Raw genomic sequence first — 19,004 nt, 5'->3', positions numbered from 1 at the left:
CCCACAACACAGAGTTTTTCAAGGCTTGAACCAGCCTTTTTTGTAAATCCAGTAGGAAAAAAAATGATCTTGATTTTATCATTTGTATTTCCTTTTTAAATGTTGAAACCTCTGCCAATTTCTTCTGCAGATCCAGTGAAACATCTTTTTCTAAATCATTATCCTGTCAGTTATAAATCCACTTTAATACTATCTCCACCTTGTCAGATAAAATTTGTTCTGCATCTGACATTTCTTCAATAACATCTTGGGGCACAATTTATTCACAAAAACAGACATGATTACTAGCATGGTCAATATTATAATTGCTATTATTTTCCGATTCCTTTCTTTCAAAGTCTCCTTTTTCATACTTGCGACCATTTTTCACACTTATGACCACTGCAGCATCCATTGCAGACAGTTAAGTGAGTTTTGCCCCATTTTATGACCTTTCTTGCCACGGTGGTTAAGGGAATGGCTGCAATTTTTAAGTTAGTAACACAGTTGTTAAGTGAATCTGCCTTCCCCATTGACTTTGCTTGTCAGATGGTCGCAAAAAGTGATCACAGGACCCCGGGACACTACAACCGTCATAAATATGAGTCATTTGCCAAGCATCCAAATGTTGACCATGGGGATGCTACAACGGTTGTAAGTGTGAAAAACAGCTGTAAGTCTTTTCTGTGCCGTTGTAACTTCAAACGATCACTAAATGGATGGTTGTAAGTCGAGGACTCTCTGTATAAAAGGACCAGAGGAACACTGTTAGTTTCAAGCTTTGAGTTCGAGTCACACACCCTTCAGCGAGGAAGCGCCTGATCGATCTCAGCTTTCGTCTTCCCGACTTGCAGCTGGCTTCCCTGCCACTTAATCAACTCTCAGGTTTGAGTTGATTAATCTACTCTCAGACCTTATTGTCTCACTAGATTGAAAAGAGACCAACAAAAGATGTAGGCCATTAGCCTACAATCTGTGTGTGGTGGTGGTGGGGGGGGGGAGGAATGAGAAACGGAGACAGATTTGCACCCGAATCAAATTTCCACCCAATTCCCCAAGGTCCTTCTGTCCACACCTTGAACCCCCCAGCTCTGCAAAATGGGACTCCTTATCGCTGCAGCACAGCTCCAAACAAATTGGAAGGGGGGGGGAGATGTTCAGATTTGATTTTGCTCTCCCCCCTTCTTAATTATCATCTCCTTCTGTTGCTGCCCCTCTGCAAAATGATTTATTAATCAGGGTTGGCTTTGGGCTGTCTGCCTCTCTTTCTCGATCTGGGCGAAGAGATAAAGACCCCGACTTGGGGTGGGGAGGGGAGAAAGAGAGAGTCCGAGAGAGATTAAATTGGGGGGGAGACACCATTGACTTCAATTGCCTCCTCTGTATTTCTCTCTCTCTCTCTCTTTTTTTTTTCCCTCCCTCCCTCCCTCCCTCCTCCCCTGCCTTCAGGATTTACCAGCCGTTTGCAGTGCTGCTAATTCAATAACCCGCTCTATAATTATTCCATAATAAACTACTATTATCCGAACATTCGCTCGACAGCTGTGATTGCCTCCAGGCATAGGAAACCGGGCTTCCCAGGGGGGTGGAAGTGGGGCAGCCTTGGGGAGGGGGCAGCACCACGTCATTCAGCCCCTCCTCCACCGAGGATTTTGCAGGAGGGAGCAAGGAGGCAAACCCCTTCTCCTTCTCTTTCTCTCTCTTTCCTTCACTCTATTTCTCTCTTTTTCTCTCTCTCTCTCTCAATTTCTCTTTCCCTGTCACTCTCTCCTTTGCTCTCTCTTTATCTCTCTCCTTCACTCTCTCAATTTCTCTCTTTACCTCTTTATCTCTCTCCTTCACTCTCTCAATTTCTCTCTTTACCTCTTTATCTCTCTCCTTTACTCTCTCAATTTCTCTTTCCCTGTTGCTCTTTCTCTCTCCTTCGTTCTCTCTTTCTCTCCTTCCCCCTCTCAATTACTCTCTCTTTCCCTGTTGCTTTTTCTCCTTTGCTCTCTCTTTATCTCTCCTTCACTCTCTCAATTTCTCTACCTTTTTTTCTCATTTACTCTCTCTTTCATTCTCTCAATTATTCTCTTTCCCTGTCGCTTTTTCTCTCCTTCGCTCTTTCTCTCTTTCTTTCTTCTTCGCTCTCAATTTTTCTCTCTTTATCTCTTTTTGTCTCTCCTTTACTCTCTCTCAATTTCTCTCTCTCTTTCCCTGTCGCTCTCCTTCACTCTCTCCCTCTCAATTCCTCTCTCTCTCTCTTTCTCTGTATGTGTGTATGCACAGTCTATAATATTCGCTGATCTTGCACACTGGGAAACCAGAGCTTGACTAATCGCGTTGAGTGAATACAGGTAGCCCTTGACTTACAACCTTTCATTTAGTGACTGCTAAACACATTTTTTCATTTTTAGCCCATTTTGAGAGCCTTCTTGCCACAGACCTTAAGCGAATCACTGCAGCGGTTAAGTAACATAGTTGTTAAGTGAATCTGGCTTCCCCATGGACTTTGCTGGTCAAAAGGTGGCAAAAGGTGATCACATGACCCCGGGACACTGCAACCATCATAAATACGAACCAGGCATTCTAATTTTGAACATGTGACCCTGAGGATACTGCAAGGGTCGCAAGTGTGAAAAAAAAAAACAGTCATAAGTCACTTTTTTCAGTGACGTTGTAACTTTGAACAGTCACTGCATGAATTGTTATAAGTCAAAGACTTTCACCTGCAATTAATTTTTTTTTCCATTTTTGTTCAAGGTAGTGGTGATGTCTGTGTGTATAAAGAAATATCAATAAACACCTGACTTAACCATTTAGTGGAGTTCAGAGGTAATAAAGTTTATCCGTATGCATATAGTTAAAAAAATAAGAAAGCTGTTAGGTAATTGTGAATTCTAGGCCTTCTGTACACATGAAAGCAAATAAATTTTGGAAGGAAGGAAGGAAAGAAAGAAGGAAAGGAGAAAGAAGGAAGGAAGGAAGGAAGGAAGGAAGGAAGGAAGGAAGGAAGGAAGACCCACTAAGCAAGCTGCAATTCTACGCTCTTGTTGGGGAACATGCACCAATGCAATACACACTGGCGTACAGAAGAGTTGCTGGGGATTTAGCCAAGAGGGCTGGGCTCCAGGGAACGATGACCAGGCCATCAGCTCTTCCTCCACCTTTTCCAAAACCCCTGTAAAAAGCCAGGCTTGATTTGATGAATCACGTCCTTAGAACAAGTACACACACCTAGTAAAAGTCTTTTGCAAAATGCACAGGGATTTTTTTTTCCAAGAGAAAGGTTTTGGAAGAGGCAGGAGAACGGGGACAGAAATTAATTCCACGACTTTATTTTTTCGCTAGCTCCAAAGTTCTCCCACTTACCTTCCGAGCTGTTAAATATTCTCTCCTTCCCAGCCTGGAGTAGGGGGGGGTAGAGAATCCCTCCAAGCGCCCCAGTTTACAGCCCTTGAACCCGTTTCCAGCGTGCTCTCTGAAAGCGTGTCAAATCTCACCAGGCGCATGGCTGGGAACTGCCAGACGCCTGCAAATCTCAACCTGCCCTAAATTGAGAAAAAGGTTGGCTAGGAGTCGAAACTGCCAGCAAAATGTGCCCGCCGGCGATTGCAAAATATATGTGGAAAAAAAAGAGAAGGGCCTTTGAGCTGTCTTAATGACTTACACACACACACACACACACACAAACACACAGACGGAGTCCGCAGGCTGCACACTTTCAGGATTGTTCAGAAAACATAAAGCACCTGTTAGCTGGACAGCCACCAGACACCTGACAATTATATTGCAGGAAAAAAGCCATCAATGAAGCATGATTTCAGAAGCCGACATACCTGGGGAATATAGGTAGTCCTTGACTTATGACCACAATTGACCTCAACATTTAATGAAGAGAAGGACGAGGGGAGACATGATAGCAGTCTTTCAATATCTCAGGGGCTGCCCCAAAGAAGAGGGAGTCAAGCTATTCTCCAAAGTGCCTGAAGGCAGGACAAGAAGCAATGGATGGAAACTAACCAAGGAGAGAAGCAACCTAGAACTAAGGAGAAACTTCCTGACAGTGAGGACAATTAACCAGTGGAACAGCCTGCCTCCAGAAGCGGTGAATGCTCCAACACTGGACGTTTTTAAGAAGAGACTGGACAGCCATTTGTCCGAAATGGTATAGGGTTTTCTGCCTGAGCAGGGGGTTGGATTAGATGATCTCCAAGATCCCTTCCAACTATTATTATTATCGATCATCGCACAGTCAGCCAGATGTTCGGACTGGATTTGGCATTTTGTCTACCTATCGAGTCCTTACCCAGGACCTGGGATAGGCAGATGTGGATGTTTGATGGTATTACAGGTATTGTCGCAGGATGGAAGCAGTTCCTAGTAAGGCCGCCTTTTGCAATTGACTCATGGCGAATTTGTCAATGCCAATGGTGTTCAAGTGGTGCTCCAGTTGTTTTGGGATTGCACCCAAGGAGCCTATTATTATTATTATTATTATTATTATTGTTGTTGTTGTTGTTGTTGTTGTTGTTATTATTTCTGTCGCTGAGACATTTGTTAATTTTGTCCCATTTTATGACCTTTCTGGCCCCAGTGGCTAAGTGAATCGCCGCATTTGTTAAGTGAGTCACACGGCCGTTAAGTGAACCTGCCTTCCCCATTGACTTTGCTTGTCAGAAGGTCACAAAAGAGACTCACGTGACCTTGGGACACAGCAGTGGTCATAAATACGAATCAGTTGCCAAGCATCTGAATCGTATGATCATGGGGATGCTGGAAAGGTGGTAACTGTGAAAATTGGTGTAAGTGAGTACTCGAAGTTACAACAGGCACTGAAAAGAGTGACGGCCGTTTCCCACACTTTTGACCACTGTAGCATTCCCATGGCCACGTGATCAAAATTCGGACGCTCGGCAACTGACTCATATTTATGACGGTTGCAGGGTTCCAGGGTCACGTGATCCCGTTTTGCGAGCTTCTGACAAGCAAAGGGAATGGGGAAGCCAGATTGACTTAATAATCCTGTTACTAACTTAACAACTGCAGTGATTCACTTAAGAACTGTGGCAATAAAGGTTGTCACCTGGGACAAAACTCACGTAACAAATTTCTCACTTAACAACATAAATTCTGGGCTCGGTCGTAAGTCGAGGATTACCTCTACTTGCTCAGATTCAGAAATTAGACTTCTGCTCAGGCAGCCTAAAACCGTATTTGCCTTTTGTGCAGCTTCCTTACCGGTCTGACAACCAAACACGAACACAAAACTTGGTGTAACCTTTCCGAGGCAGAATTGATTCAGAGAAATAGAGATTGAAAAGTGAGTTTGGTCTAGACTCTAGTGGGTTAATGTTAGAAAGCTGGAGGTCATGAGTTCAAGTTCCGCCTTAGCCATGAAAGCCAATAAGGTAATTTTGGGCCAATCACCAGGAGACAGTGAGTTCTAGTCCCACCTTAGGTGTTAAATCAACTGTGTGATTTTGGGCCAATCACCAGGAGATGGTGAGTTCTAGTCCCACCTTAGGTGTTAAATCAACTGTGTGATTTTGGGCCAATCACCAGGAGATGGTGAGTTCTAGTCCATCTTAGACACGCAAGCCAGCTGGGTGACTTTAGGCCAATCACCAGGAGATGGTGAATTCTAGTCCCGCCTTAGGCAGGAAAGCCAGCTAGGTGACTTTGGGCCAATCACCAGGAGATGGTGAGTTCTAGTCCATCTTAGACACGCAAGCCAGCTGGGTGGCTTTGGCCAATCACCAGGAGACAGTGAATTCTAGTCCCGCCTTAGGCAGGAAAGCCAAGAGCGTCATTCTGGGCCAATTCCTCACAATCTACCTCACAGGGTTGTTATTTTTGGGGAAAGAGGAGAAGAAGGAATATTAGCTATGTTCGCCATCTTGAGTTATAATTTGCAAACATAATAAAGACAGGATACAAATAAATAAATACACGAGCATTTCAAATTGCCTCTCTTCAATGCCCCTCACCCCCCTAATTTTGGGAGGACATGTTGACTTTTTGCCTCCCATGATTCTTTGCGGCCTCACAAGATCTCCTTCCCAATTCCAGATTTGGCAAACATTCAGAGCGAAATAAATCCAAGGCAGCAGCCATCAATCAGATAGATAACTCCTTGCCCGGATCGCTATTATGGAATTGATACCTACCCATTTCATTACACAACGCAAGCAACAAAAACAGCAACAAAAAAAAAAAAACCCTGTGCGGGTCCAGAAACCCAGCCTCTGCCTTAAAAGCGGGCATCTTGTCGTCAAGCCCAAATCAGACACATCCCACAAGGCCACGTATAAGTGGTCCTCGACTTACGGCCACAATTGAGCCCAACGTATCTGCCGCTAAGCGAGACAGTTGTTAAGTGAGTTTTGACCCCATTTTAAGACCTTTCTTGCCACAGTGGTTAAGTGAATCGCTGCAGTTGTTAAATTGGTGACATGGTTGTTAAGAGATGCTGGCTTCTCCTGCTGACTTTGGTTGTCAGACAGTCGCAAAAGGGGATTGCGTGACCCCGGGATACGGTGACCATCATAAACAGAAACCCGTTGCTAAGTGGCCATATTTTTTTTGTATAGATTTTATTAGTTTTTATAGGGTTAGGAATAAGGTGGCGTCGGGGTTGAGGTTGGGATTAGGGTTAGGATTAGGGTTGGGGTTTTTCCAAATAACATTCTCAATATTTAGCAAACAGCATAATGTCTGGATTCATGTGTTTAACAAACAATAATAGATAATGGTTAATTATCATAAACAATATGTTAATTCATCACTCCATAGCCTTCTTCTTGCTAATATATATTCCAAATTACATATCACATTCTTTTCTGTCTCACTCATTTTTCTAGCCATGGATAGAAATTTTCCCATGTTCTAAAGTACACTGAGTCTTCTTCCTCTTTTATCTTTAAAGTCCATCTATCCATTTCTGTCCACTCTAGAATTTTCTTAATCAGCACTTCTTCAGCTGGGAAGTTTTCATTTTTCCAATGTTGGGCAAATACAATTCTTGCTGCCATTAGGACGTGTAGTGTTAAATATCTGTAATCTTTCTCATAATTAGCTCCTCTTCTTCCTCACAAAAATAATTCTCATTTTCTCCAACTGTAAATGTATTTTGACCCAAAATCTTTTTGCTAAGTGGCCAAATTTTGATCAATTGACCATAGGGATGCTGCAAGAGTTGTAAGTGTGAAAAATGGTCGTTATGTCCCCCTTTTTCAGTGCCCTTGTAACTTTGAACGGTCACTAAAAGAACTGTATCTACCTCTTTCTTTTAAATTGTTTTAGAATTTTAGAATTGCAAGTCACCCAGAGTCTCTGGATCCGGTTGGGCAGCTAGAGAAATGAATGAATGAATGAATGAATGAATGAATGAATGAATGAATGAATGAATGAATTCCTGCAGACAGGATGGAGGTTTTCTTCTGAAAAACTAGCGAAAGCCCCCAAGCCCCCATTGCTTCAGAGGAATTCACCACCCTCTCCATACAAACACCAAACCAAGGGCCCCCTAACTAGATTAAATTTCCTCCTCCAATTTATTTTAAGAAGACATTCTTGGAATTGCATCGCCTGGATTTTATTTAACCCTTCGTGGCAAGCCCTCCCCCAAACAAATGGGCATCCGGATGGGATGGGTCAGGAAAAAGGCTGGGTCATCTGCATTAGATAGGACTTATCGATCAGCCAATAATTCTTCCCCTGCATTTGTTTTGTCCTATGAAAAACATGCTGTACCAATTTAGAACTGTTAAATCAAGTGTCAAAATCTCCTGGGCAGGAAAGAGGGGTTTTTTTTAACGTCTCTCTGCTACCCCTTGTGGCCACGTGGAAGGTGACAACCCGGGCATATAACATTTTAAAATGGATTGACTGTATTTATTACATTTTTACGCTGTCCATCTTTCCGTATAAGACGATTCTGGGTGATATATAAGTATTCCTCAGCTTATGACAATTAGGACCAGAATTTCTATTGAAAAGCAAGACGGTTGATTTTCCTGTCCTTTTTTGCCACCGTTATCAAAGGAATCACTGCTGTCGTTAAATGAATCGTGCAGTCGTTAAGCAAATCCAGCTTCCCTCACTGATTTTGCTTGTGGGACGCCGGCTGGGAGGAGCAGAAATGGCCATCACATGACCCCAGAACAGTGCAACTGTCATAAGTATGTCAGTTCCCATGAGCTGAATTTTGATCAGGTGACCACAGTTGCGATTGTCGTTAAGTGTGAAAACTGGTCCAAGGGCCGTTTTCAGGGTCACTGCACAAACCGTTATAAGTTGAGAACTACTTGTAATTCAACACAGGTAGTCCTCAACCACAACTGAGCACAAAATGTATGCTGTGAAGTGAGAAATGTGAATTTTATGACTTTTCTTGCCACATTTGTTAAGCGAAATCGCGGCAGTTATTAAATTAGTAACACGGTTGTTAAGTGAATCTGGCGTGCCCCGTGAACTTGGCTGGCCTCAAAAGGAGATCACATGACCCTGGGACGCTGCAACCGTCATAAATGCGAGTCAACTGCCAAGCAGCCGAATGTAATTCACCTGAGTATGGAGATGCTACAATGGTCGTAAGTGTGAAAAAATGGTCGTAAGTCACTTTTTTCAGTGCCGTTGTAACTTCGCGCAGTCACTAAACGAACTGGTATAAGTTAAGGACCACCTGTACAAGGTTTTCAGGTTCAAGGGCTGCCCCTGATAGTTCGCAAAAAGCAGCTGTTTCAAAAGGACTCCAAGTCCCATCCCTTTCATCTCAAAGGTTTAAATCATGTCTGGCAGATAAAACAAAGGAGGACATTGATGAGGGATTTGGGTTTATACACACACATCTGGACAACAGCAGGCTGGGCAAATGCTGATTAAAGGTGCTTTCCCGCACACGTATAATTACCGTCCAGATTTAGTTATATATGTAATCTATGATTTTATGGAGAGCGGTAGATTAAATCTCAGCCTGCGGGCGTCAGAAATAAAGCTGAACCACAAATGATTATGTCAGAATGAGCAGCAGAGAAATGGAAGAAAATAGCTTTCTTTTATTTGACTCTTAAGCTTTTTATGGAAATTTTTAATTCTTCCTGGCTAGGATAGACAGCAGCGTTGGCCTTCTCTTCAGGTAAATTCCTCGACTTACGACCACAATTGAGCCCAACATTTCTCTGGCTAAGGGAGACTGTTGTTCATTGAATTTTGCCCCATTTTAGGACCTTTCTTGCTGGCCACAATTGTTAAGTGTGAATCACTGCAGTGGTTAAATCAGTAACACGGTTCTTAAGTCTATTCGGCTTCTCCAATTGCCTTTGCTTGTCAGAGGGTCACAAAAGGGGATCCCATGACCCCAGGACCCTGCGACCGTCATAAATATGAGTCAGTTGCCAAGCGTCTGAATTTTTATCATGTGACTAATATGGGGATGCTGCAACAGTCATAAGCATGAAAAAATGTTCGCAAGTACTTTGACTTAAGTTTCAGTGCTGTTTTAACTTCAAACGGTCACTAAACAAACTGCTGTAAGTCAAGGACTACCTGATTTACAACAGTGACTGTTCAAAATTACAAGAGCACTGAAAAAAGTGACTTATGGTCATTTTTCACACTCACGACCATTGCAGTATTCCCCAAGGTCACGTAATCAAAATTCAGAGCTTGGCAACTGACTCGCGTTTATGATGGGTTCAGTGTCCCAGGGATCATGTAATCCCCTTTTCTGACCTTCTGACAAGCCAAGTTAATGGGGAAGCCAGATCCATTTAACAACCATGTAACTAACTTAACAAGGGCAGTGATTCGCTTAACAACTGTGGCAAAAGAATGGTTGTCAAATAGAACAAATCTCACTTAACAAATGTCTCACTTAGCAACAGAAAGTTTGGAATCAATTGTTGTCGTAAATTGAAAACTACCTGTATTCTTAATGTTCGCCTTAGGCCAGGGGTAGGCAACCTTGGCTCTTTTATGACTCGTGGACTTCAACTCCCAGAATTCCTGAGCCAGTCATGCTGAGGGGAAAAGGAGAGGTTTCCAAGCTGAGCCATGCCGGCTCAGGAATTCTGGGAGTTGAAGTCCACGAGTCATGAGGGGGCCATAGCTCCTCCATGCTGGCTCAGGAATTCTGGGAGTTGAAGTCCACGAGTCATGAGGGGGCCATAGTTCCCCCATGCTGGCTCAGGAATTTGGGAGTTGAAGTCCACGAGTCATGAGGGGGCCATAGCTCCTCCATGCTGGCTCAGGAATTCTGGGAGTTGAAGTCCACGAGTCATGAGGGGGCCATAGCTCCTCCATGCTGGCTCAGGAATTCTGGGAGTTGAAGTCCACGAGTCATGAGGGGGCCATAGTTCCCCCATGCTGGCTCAGGAATTCTGGGAGTTGAAGTCCACGAGTCATGAGGGGGCCATAGCTCCTCCATGCTGGCTCAGGAATTCTGGGAGTTGAAGTCCACGAGTCATGAGGGGGCCATAATTCCCCATGCTGGCTCAGGAATTCTGGGAGTTGAAGTCCACGAGTCATGAGGGGGCCATAGTTCCCCCATGCTGGCTCAGGAATTCTGGGAGTTGAAGTCCACGAGTCATGAGGGGGCCATAGTTCCCCCATGCTGGCTCAGGAATTCTGGAGTTGAGGTCCACGAGTCATAAAAGAGCCAAGGTTGCCTTAGGGGAAAAAAATATGTTTGCCTTTATCAACCTAGGTATTTCAACCAAATTCCCTAAATTTTCTATGACCAGAAAATTAAAATTAATTAAAGTTTTTACTCCTTAAGGAGTCAAAAAAAAATACATATTGGAATTTCCTGCAATGCTGACCAAATCACATTTCTACCCCAGTCACCAGCTGGGATATTTTAGTGTCGTTTTATTAAAAAGTTGCATCTCATTAACATTTAGACTCCAGAGAGATTAAAAAAAAAAAAAGATGTATTCTCTGTTCCTTAATGCTAAAAAGCAACTTCATCAATAGAAAAAAATTAGTGGCAGTAAAGAAAAAAAACTCTATAAACTTTAGTGCATTGTTGAAATATATTCGCTCGGGACAAAAGATCTGCTCTGCGCATGGGTAGGGAGAAAGGAAGCAATTTGGTGCAAATTGTTAGAAAATGAAACTCTGAACAGAATAACAGAGATATAGGGGACCTCAGAGGTCATCTAGTCCAACCCCCTGCTCAAGCAGGAAACGCCTAAACTATTTCAGATAAATGGTTGTCCAATCTCTTCTTAAAAACCTCCAGTGTTGGAGCACCCACAAATTCTGGAGACAAGTCAGTCTAGTCCTAAACACAAATATACAACGAACTCACTATAGTTCACCAAGTAGAAAAATGCTGATCAATCAAAGTCTTGAATGTCATCAGATTTCAGTGAGGCCAAGAAAACAGGATGAAGGGGTGGGCCATATGCAAATAATGCTCTACCGAGAGCCAGTGAGAGAAGAATGATAAAATAAAGGCCCAGAAGCTTAAGAAATCATCGCTAATTTACATATTTACACCTTGACTTTGCTTCCTATATATGTCTTCAAACATTGCTTGTCAGGAGGTCACAAAAGGGGGTCATGTGATCACCCGGGACACTGCAACCATCATAAATAGGAGTCAGTTGCCAAGCGGCTGAATTTTGATCACATGACCATGGGGCAGGGGTAGGCAACTTTGGCTCTTTTATGACTCGTGGACCACAACTCCCAGAATTCCTGAGCCAGCATGGCTCAGCTTGGAAACCTCTCCCTTTCCCCTCAGCATGGCTGGCTCAGAAATTCTGGGAGTTGAAGTCCACGAGTCATAAAAGAGCCAAGGTTGCCTACCCCTGCCATGGGGGATGCTGCGACGGTCGTAAATGTGAAGAAAGATCATATGTCATTTTTTTTAGAGCCGCTGTAACTTCAAACGGTCACTAAATGAATGGTTGTAAGTTGAGGAGTTCCTGTAAACAATAATAAAGGTAGGATAGAAGTCAGATAAATAAGTAAACTGAAGTTGCTGATCCTCAAAAGCCATTCCTAGAAATTCCGTTGGCTGTCGCTCAGAGGCAGGAGACGACCCCCCCCTGCCCTTTTACACACAGGAAACTATAAAAAGCTGAGCAGGGGCAATGGGTTAGGCCAGGGGTCTTCAAACACGGCCCTTTCATGACTCGTGGATTTTCAACTCCCAGAATTCCTCACCCAGAATGCCTGGCTGAGGAATTCTGGGAGTTGAAAGTCCACAAGCGGGGGTCTTCCAACTTGGCCCTTTTATGACTCGTGGATGTCAACTCCCAGAATTCCTCAGCCAGCATGCCTGGCTGAGGAATTCTGGGACTTGAAGTCCACCAGTCATAAAAGGGCCAAGTTTGAAGACCCCTGGGTTAGGGAATCAAATGGGCAGTCCGTAGGCCAGGAGGTGGACAACCCCTTTTGCCCCTTCTTCGGAGTTTCACTGATGCGGAGCTGAGGTCTGGGTATAATCTGCCTTTTGTTCTTGGAGAATAGCCCCCACCACAAAGACCCTCCCCACCACAAAGACATCCCAAAAAGTGAACTGGAATTGGGTTTAAGGCGTCTGGGGGGCCGGGTGTCCTGCATTATGGAGTCTCTTGGGGAGGGGGGGTGTCTCTCTAAGAAAGGATGCAATGAAGGTTTTTGTATTGAGGGAGGGAGGGAGGGAGGGAGGGAGGGAGGAAGGAAGGAAGGAAGGAAGGAAGGAAGGAAGGAAGGAAGGAAGGAAGGAAGGAAGGAAGGAAGGAAATGACTGTATCATTTTATTGTTTTATGACTGTTTTAACTTTGTACGCCGCCCTGAGTCCTTTGGGATTGGGCAGCATATAAATATTTGTAAATAAATAAATAAATAAATAAATAAATAAATAAATGAATGAAAAGTAGAGGGAAGAGAAATGGGAAGGAGAAAGGAGTGAGGGAAGAACGGAGAAATAGAGAGAATAGAAATAGGAAGAAGAGAGGGAGGGAGGGAAGGAAGGAAGGGATGGAGGAAGGAAGGAAAAGTAGAGGGAAGAGAAATGGGAAGGAGAAAGGAGTGAGGGAAGAACGGAGAAATAGAGGGAAGAGAAATAGGAAGAAGAGAGGGAGGGAAGGAAGGAAGGGAGGGAGGGAAGGAGGGATGGAGGAAGGAAGGAAAAGTAGAGGGAAGAGAAATGGAGAGGAGGGAGGGAAAGAGGAAAGGAAGAGAAATAGAGGGAAGAGAAATGGGAAGGAGAAAGGAGTGAGAGAGGAATGAAGGAGAAATAGAAAAGAGATATAGGAAGAAGAGAGGGAGGGAGGGAAGGAGGAAGAGGAAGGGAGGAAAAATAGGGGGAAGAGAAATGGGAAGAAGGAGAAAGGAGTGAGGAAGGAAGGAAGGAAGGAAGGAAGGAGAAATAGAGGGAAGAGAAAAGGGAAGAAGGGGGAGGAGGAAGGAGGGTGGGTGTGAGGAAGGAAGAAAGGAGAAATAGAGAGAAATGGGAAGAAAAAGGAGAAGAAGAGGGAGGGAGAATGTGCTGTTTTTCTTTTCCTCTCCTCTTCTCCAAGACACTAGTTAGGTAACCTTTTAATTTTGTGTCGTTCTAGTGCACTTTTGAACGTTGCTAGCAAAGCGCTGCATCTAAAAAATATATTTCTGGCACATCGTTTACTTTCTTAAGAAAAGGGGCAAACTAGAAACCCCCCTGCCTCTCCCCAGCCCAGCAAAAGTTCATCGATTAAAATAGCTTTGAGTTGTTTTAAAAATACACGCATAGCGAAGCAAAACACAGGGAAGCTTCTTTCAGTCTATGATTACTGCGACAAAATTGCTATACGCATCCAGATGGAAAAAGTGGACACTAGCCACTCCGGAGAAGAATGGTTGGCAAAGCTGACAGACTTTGCTGAAATAGATAAATTGAGTTTTTTTTTTATTATTAGGAAAGCAGACCGTATATAATATTTTATTGGTGACCGGAAGCCAATATGATCTGTTTACATTGAAATAAAGGAAAAAAAAAAGGATTTTGTGATCTCAGCTTTTGATGATGGGGCAGGAAAAATTATAGCTAGAGGACTGATATAACTTTAGAGCAGTGTTTCTCAACCTTGAGAATTTTAAGGCATGTGGACTTCAACTCCCAGAATTCCACAGCCAGCGATGCTGGCTGTGGAATTCTGGGAGTTGAAGTCCACGTGCCTTAAAATTCTCAAGGTTGAGAAACACTGCTTTAGAGAGAGGGGGGTTAATATATAATGTATTTCTAACTGCTGCGAGGAATGTCTGAAGCCGCTTTTTAAATATATTTATTTATTTATGTATTTATGAGACTTATATACCGCTTTAAGTGCAAGCACTCTCTAAGCGGTCTACACCAGTAAGCAATGTATATATATATTTACATTGCCCCCAACAATCTGGGTCCTCATTTTACCTACCCCGGAAGGATGGAAGGCTGAGTCAACCTTGAGCCGGTTAGATTTGAACCGCTGACCTGCTGAACACAGTCAGCTAAAGTGGCCTGCAGTACTGCACTCTAACTGCTGCGCCACCTCGGCTCTTTATATATTTTTTCTTTCTTTTCTATTTTTTCTTCATTTTTTTTTCCTTTGACTGTTTTGACTGTTACAATTTCACGCTTTGCTGTTTGCTTCACTAAGGACTAGAACAGTGGTTCTCAACCTGTGGGTCGGGACCCCATTTGAGGTCAAACGACCATTTCACGGGGGTCGCCAAACAAGGCTGTCAGTCATTTTCCCCCCTTTTCTTTGGCCACGCCCCTGATACCCAGTGATGTATAAGTGGTTGGGGGGTCACCACAATATGGGGAATTGTATTATGGGGTCGCAGCATTAGAAAGGTTGAGAACCACTGGACTAGAAGCATACACTGAGAATCTCCCTCGAATCCCCCTGGTCTACTACAATTTCACACTTTGCTCTCTGTCTCACTAAGGACTAGAAGTGGATGCCCCGCTGAAGCTCCTTGAACTGCTACAACTTCAGACTTGGCTCTTTGCCTTACCGAGGACTAGAAACTTGTTTTTCCCTGAATGCAAGAAAGGACTCCAGGAAAAAACAGAGATTCCCAAGATATTACATGCACATACACACGCATGCATGCATGCATAGACACATACACAAACACACAAACACACACACACACACACACAGATGTCTGCTGCCAATCCTTCTGGGTTTATTACTCAGGTTCTCTTCTCTTTGAAAATACAGTCGACAAAAATTTGCAGCAAAGTCTTTCATTCCTGAGCAGGTCAAAAGTTTATTTATGCAGACAATAAAAAAGGCAGGTCTGAAGAGAGACCAGGAAAACCTTTGTAACTAGCTTTCGTTCTCAGAAAATGGCTTTATTTCTGAGTGAAAGGAGATGAGATGTGTGTGTGCGCGCGCGCGCGTTCCTCTGTGTGTGTGTGTGTGTGTGTGTGTGTGTGTGTGTGTGTGTAAGGCAGAGACAGAGAGGAGAAGAATGACACATTGTTAGGCTAACCAGGCATAATTCATCCTTAAAGCAAGGGCATGAATCACAGAACGAGTGACTGCATTCACATGTGCTTCTAAAGCTGGCTAAAAACAGCCTTTAAGTTTGCTGTTCCCTCAGCTCATCCTATTGAAGCCAGAAGTGGATTTGGTTGTTTGGATGTGGCACATAATCTTGGCATAACTGATGTGTTTCCTTAACCTGGGTTTAGCATGCTGTGTGAATCAAGTCAATTCTTTCTTTCTTTCTTTCTTTCTTTCTTTCTTTCTTTCTTTCTTTCTTTCTTTCTTTCTTTCTTCCTTCCTTCCTTCCTTCCTTCCTTCCTTCCTTCCTTCTTTCCTTCCTCTTCCGTCTCCCTCTCCTTCTTGTTCTCCCTTGCTAAACAAATGTAATCCCACAGTTTCTACTGGAGCCCTGTTATTACAATATCACTCTGAGCTCTCTGCCTCAGTGAGAACTAGAAACTTGTCCCTTTTCCCAACTCCAGGGAGAACCCAAGGAAAAGCAGATTCCCAAGGATTAAACCAGGGGTCTTCAAACTTGGCCCTTTTATGACTCACGGACTTGAAGTCCACGAGTCATAAAAGGGCCAAGTTTGAAGACCCCTGAAATTAAACACACACACACACACACACACACACACACGTCCATGCACAGGTTGCAAACTTTACAAAACTATGCCTGGGTTTGGACAACATACTTAATTTAACATAGCTGACCTGGTACTCGGTTGTTGTGAGAACACAAGTGTAATCTGGGCAGGAAGCCTTAATATGAGTCTAATCCAGTGTTTCTCAACCTTGACAATTTTAAGGCATGTGGACTTCAACTCCCAGAATTCCACAGCCAGCAATGCTGGCTGTGGGATTCTGGGAGTTGAAGTCCACATGCCTTAAAATTGTCAAGGTTGAGAAACACTGGACGGAACTGTGGTGTTTCCTCAACCCGGGTTTAAAATTAAGAGTCTGGGAACCCTATTGCTGACTCACCAATTTTGGTGACAGTTTCTACCACTAAAAAGGAGTCCTTGACTTATGACCACCGTTTGGGAACCAGAATTTCCTTGCTAAGCAACACTGCTATTAAGTGAGCTGCACCCGACTTGACAACCTTTCTCGCCACGGTGAAATGAATCACTGCAGTTGTTCAATGAAACGAGCAGTCGTTAAGTGAATCCAGCTCCCCCCCCGACTTGGCACATTGGAAGCTACCCACGCTGGCTGGGGGATGCTGGGAGTTGAAGTCCACCCCTCTTTAAGTGACCAAGCGTGAGAAACCCTGTGAGTTTAGGGCCACAAGTTGTGTGAAAACGCCATCATGTCTCCAACCCTCCCTGCGGTTTACCGCACAACACAAGGGTGGAAATGATTAAAAAGGACTCAGCAGCAGGTAAATTATTCTAATATACGTTTCGAATATTCATTACGTTTATATGTGAATTAAGTTGCATTGTTGTTAACTTTAATTCTGACATCCTCACTATCCACCATGAATTCTGTTTAGCTTTGGATGCCAGACCAAGATTTGACAGTGCAACCACATTGCAAATTCCACAACATCCTTTAGATCAGGGGTCTTCAAACTTGGCCTTTATGACTTGTGGACTTCAATTCCCAGAATTCCTCAGCCAGGCACGCTGGCTGAGGAATTCTGGGAGTTGAAGTCCACAAGTCATGAAGAGGCCATAGTTCCCCCATGCTGGCTAAGGAATTCTGGGAGTTGAAGTCCGCAAGTCATGAAGGGGCCATAGTTCCATGCTGGCTGAGGAATTCTGGGAGTTGAAGTCCGCAAGTCATGAAGGAGTCATAGTTCCCCCATGCTGGCTGAGGAATTCTGGGAGTTGAAGTCTGCAAGTCATGAAGGAGCTATAGTTCCCCATGCTGGCTGAGGAATTCTGGGAGTTGAAGTCCACAAGTCATGAAGGGGCCATAATTCCCCCATGCTGGCTGAGGAATTCTGGGAGTTGAAGTCTGCAAGTTATGAAGGTGCCATAGTTCCCTCATGCTAGCTCGGGATTTCTGGGAGTTGAAGTCCACAAGTCATAAAAGGGCCAAGTCTGAAGACCCCTGCTTTACATAGAGGTGTCCAACCTTATTAACTTTAACTGCCAGCTGGGGAATTCTGGGATTTGAAGTCCACAGGTCTTCAAAGTTGCCGAGGCTGGATACCCTTGCTTTACAGTGCTTTCACACAGACAAAAAATCTCCACATCCTTCTTTGTGTTCATTTTTCATTCCACCCTAGGGGGAAAAAATTCACTCTGCTGTTTCAGCTTAAGCCTCCTGGAAACACAAAAAGGATCGCACAACCCACAATTGGAAAACATCAAAGCAGCTTCTGCCATGCAGAACACCCGAAACTGGGCCTGAAAAGTCGCACCAGCCCAGTTTGCTGACGTAGGAAGCCGCAATAAAGCCAATCCCATTTCAGGCTAGATCTGGCTTTATGCTGAGGCAAAAGATATAATAGACCCTTCATTGTTTTCAGAAGCTGAAAATAAAAGCCCTGAAATCGGAGGATCAAACCAAGCCCCACATTTTGACCGACGGGCTCCAAACAACGAGGGGGAGAATATTTGAAAACTGCTGATTTTATTTATGTATTTTTTTAATATATATTTGTGAGCCACATTGCTGTCTCTGTGGTTCTCCGCTGAAGTTTCGGACCACCGGCCTTGTGGTCCAGGCAGGCCTTCCAAGATGGCTTGCTATTTAAAACATTTAAACATTAAAATCCTCTCACAGGAGGCGGCCTCTGATGTTTGGGAACTACAGGTCCCAGAATTCCAAGCCAGACTGACTACCGGCAGTCCTCATTTAGTGACTGTTCAAAGTTACAACGGCACCGGAAAAAGGGACCGTTTTTCACACTTACGACCTTTGTAGCATCCCCATGAGCGTGTGATCAAAACTCAGATGCTTGGCAACTGACTCGTACTTATGACCGTTGCTATGTCCCAACGTCCAGTGATCACCTTTTGCCGCCTTTTTGACAAGCAAAATGAATGGGGAGGCCAGATTCGCCTAACAATGGCAGTGAGATCCATTTAACAACTATGACAAGAAAGGTCGTAACATGAAGCAAAATTCACTTAACAAATGTCTCAATTAGTCACATAAAGTTTGGGGTCAGTTGTGGTCGTAAGTTGAGGACTACATGCCTCTAATTTCCTTAGCATGATAGAAGTGGAGTGCCGTGGTCCTCCTTCTGACATCCGTGTTTAATTTTCCAGTTCAGCTTCCCCTGCTAAGATCTCCTGGTGGCTTCCTTTCCTGCTATAGTCTGCAAAACATCGTCAGCAATCGAGGCAGCATCGAAACGCCATCAGGGAAGGCTCCCAAACAGGGATCATAGGACAAAGAACCCCGGAATGGGCTAGAAAAGGCCACAGGCAGCACGCCAAAGCATTCCGCCCCCCCCCCCCGCTGCAACAATTTGTTGCAAGCAAAAACCTACACAATTCAACTCCATGCCAAGGAACTACGAACCCTGCTCAGGCAACCAAGTCAAAACCAAGCCCGAAAATGCCTTGCAGTGCTAATAAGCACACTTAAGCACACTAAAACCTGGAGGCTTACACTGGGATCAGGGG

General features: G+C 44.0%; 1 protein-coding gene across 15 annotated transcripts in view; it reads right to left on the bottom strand.

Annotated features, from left to right (window-relative positions):
- The window catches only part of PTPRS (protein tyrosine phosphatase receptor type S), a 344,929-nt gene that overhangs the window by 241,261 nt on the left and 84,664 nt on the right, over nucleotides 1-19,004 (bottom strand). Inside the window, exon 1 of one of the 15 annotated variants that reach the window (XM_039366972.1) lies at nucleotides 3,334-3,451. The exons of the other annotated variants lie outside the window; for them this stretch is intronic. The gene's annotated coding sequence lies outside the window, so the exon portion shown is untranslated. Of the gene's footprint in view, nucleotides 1-3,333; nucleotides 3,452-19,004 lie in introns of those variants that run through there. 15 annotated transcript variants of the gene reach the window in all.

Source organism: Crotalus tigris, unplaced genomic scaffold (genome assembly GCF_016545835.1).
Source record: "Crotalus tigris isolate CLP2741 ecotype Arizona unplaced genomic scaffold, ASM1654583v1 scf7180000017599.838750, whole genome shotgun sequence".
Taxonomy (NCBI): Eukaryota; Metazoa; Chordata; class Lepidosauria; order Squamata; family Viperidae; genus Crotalus; species Crotalus tigris.
The sequence above is the reverse complement of the archived record's forward strand: the minus strand, read 5'-3'. Positions and strand labels throughout refer to the sequence as shown.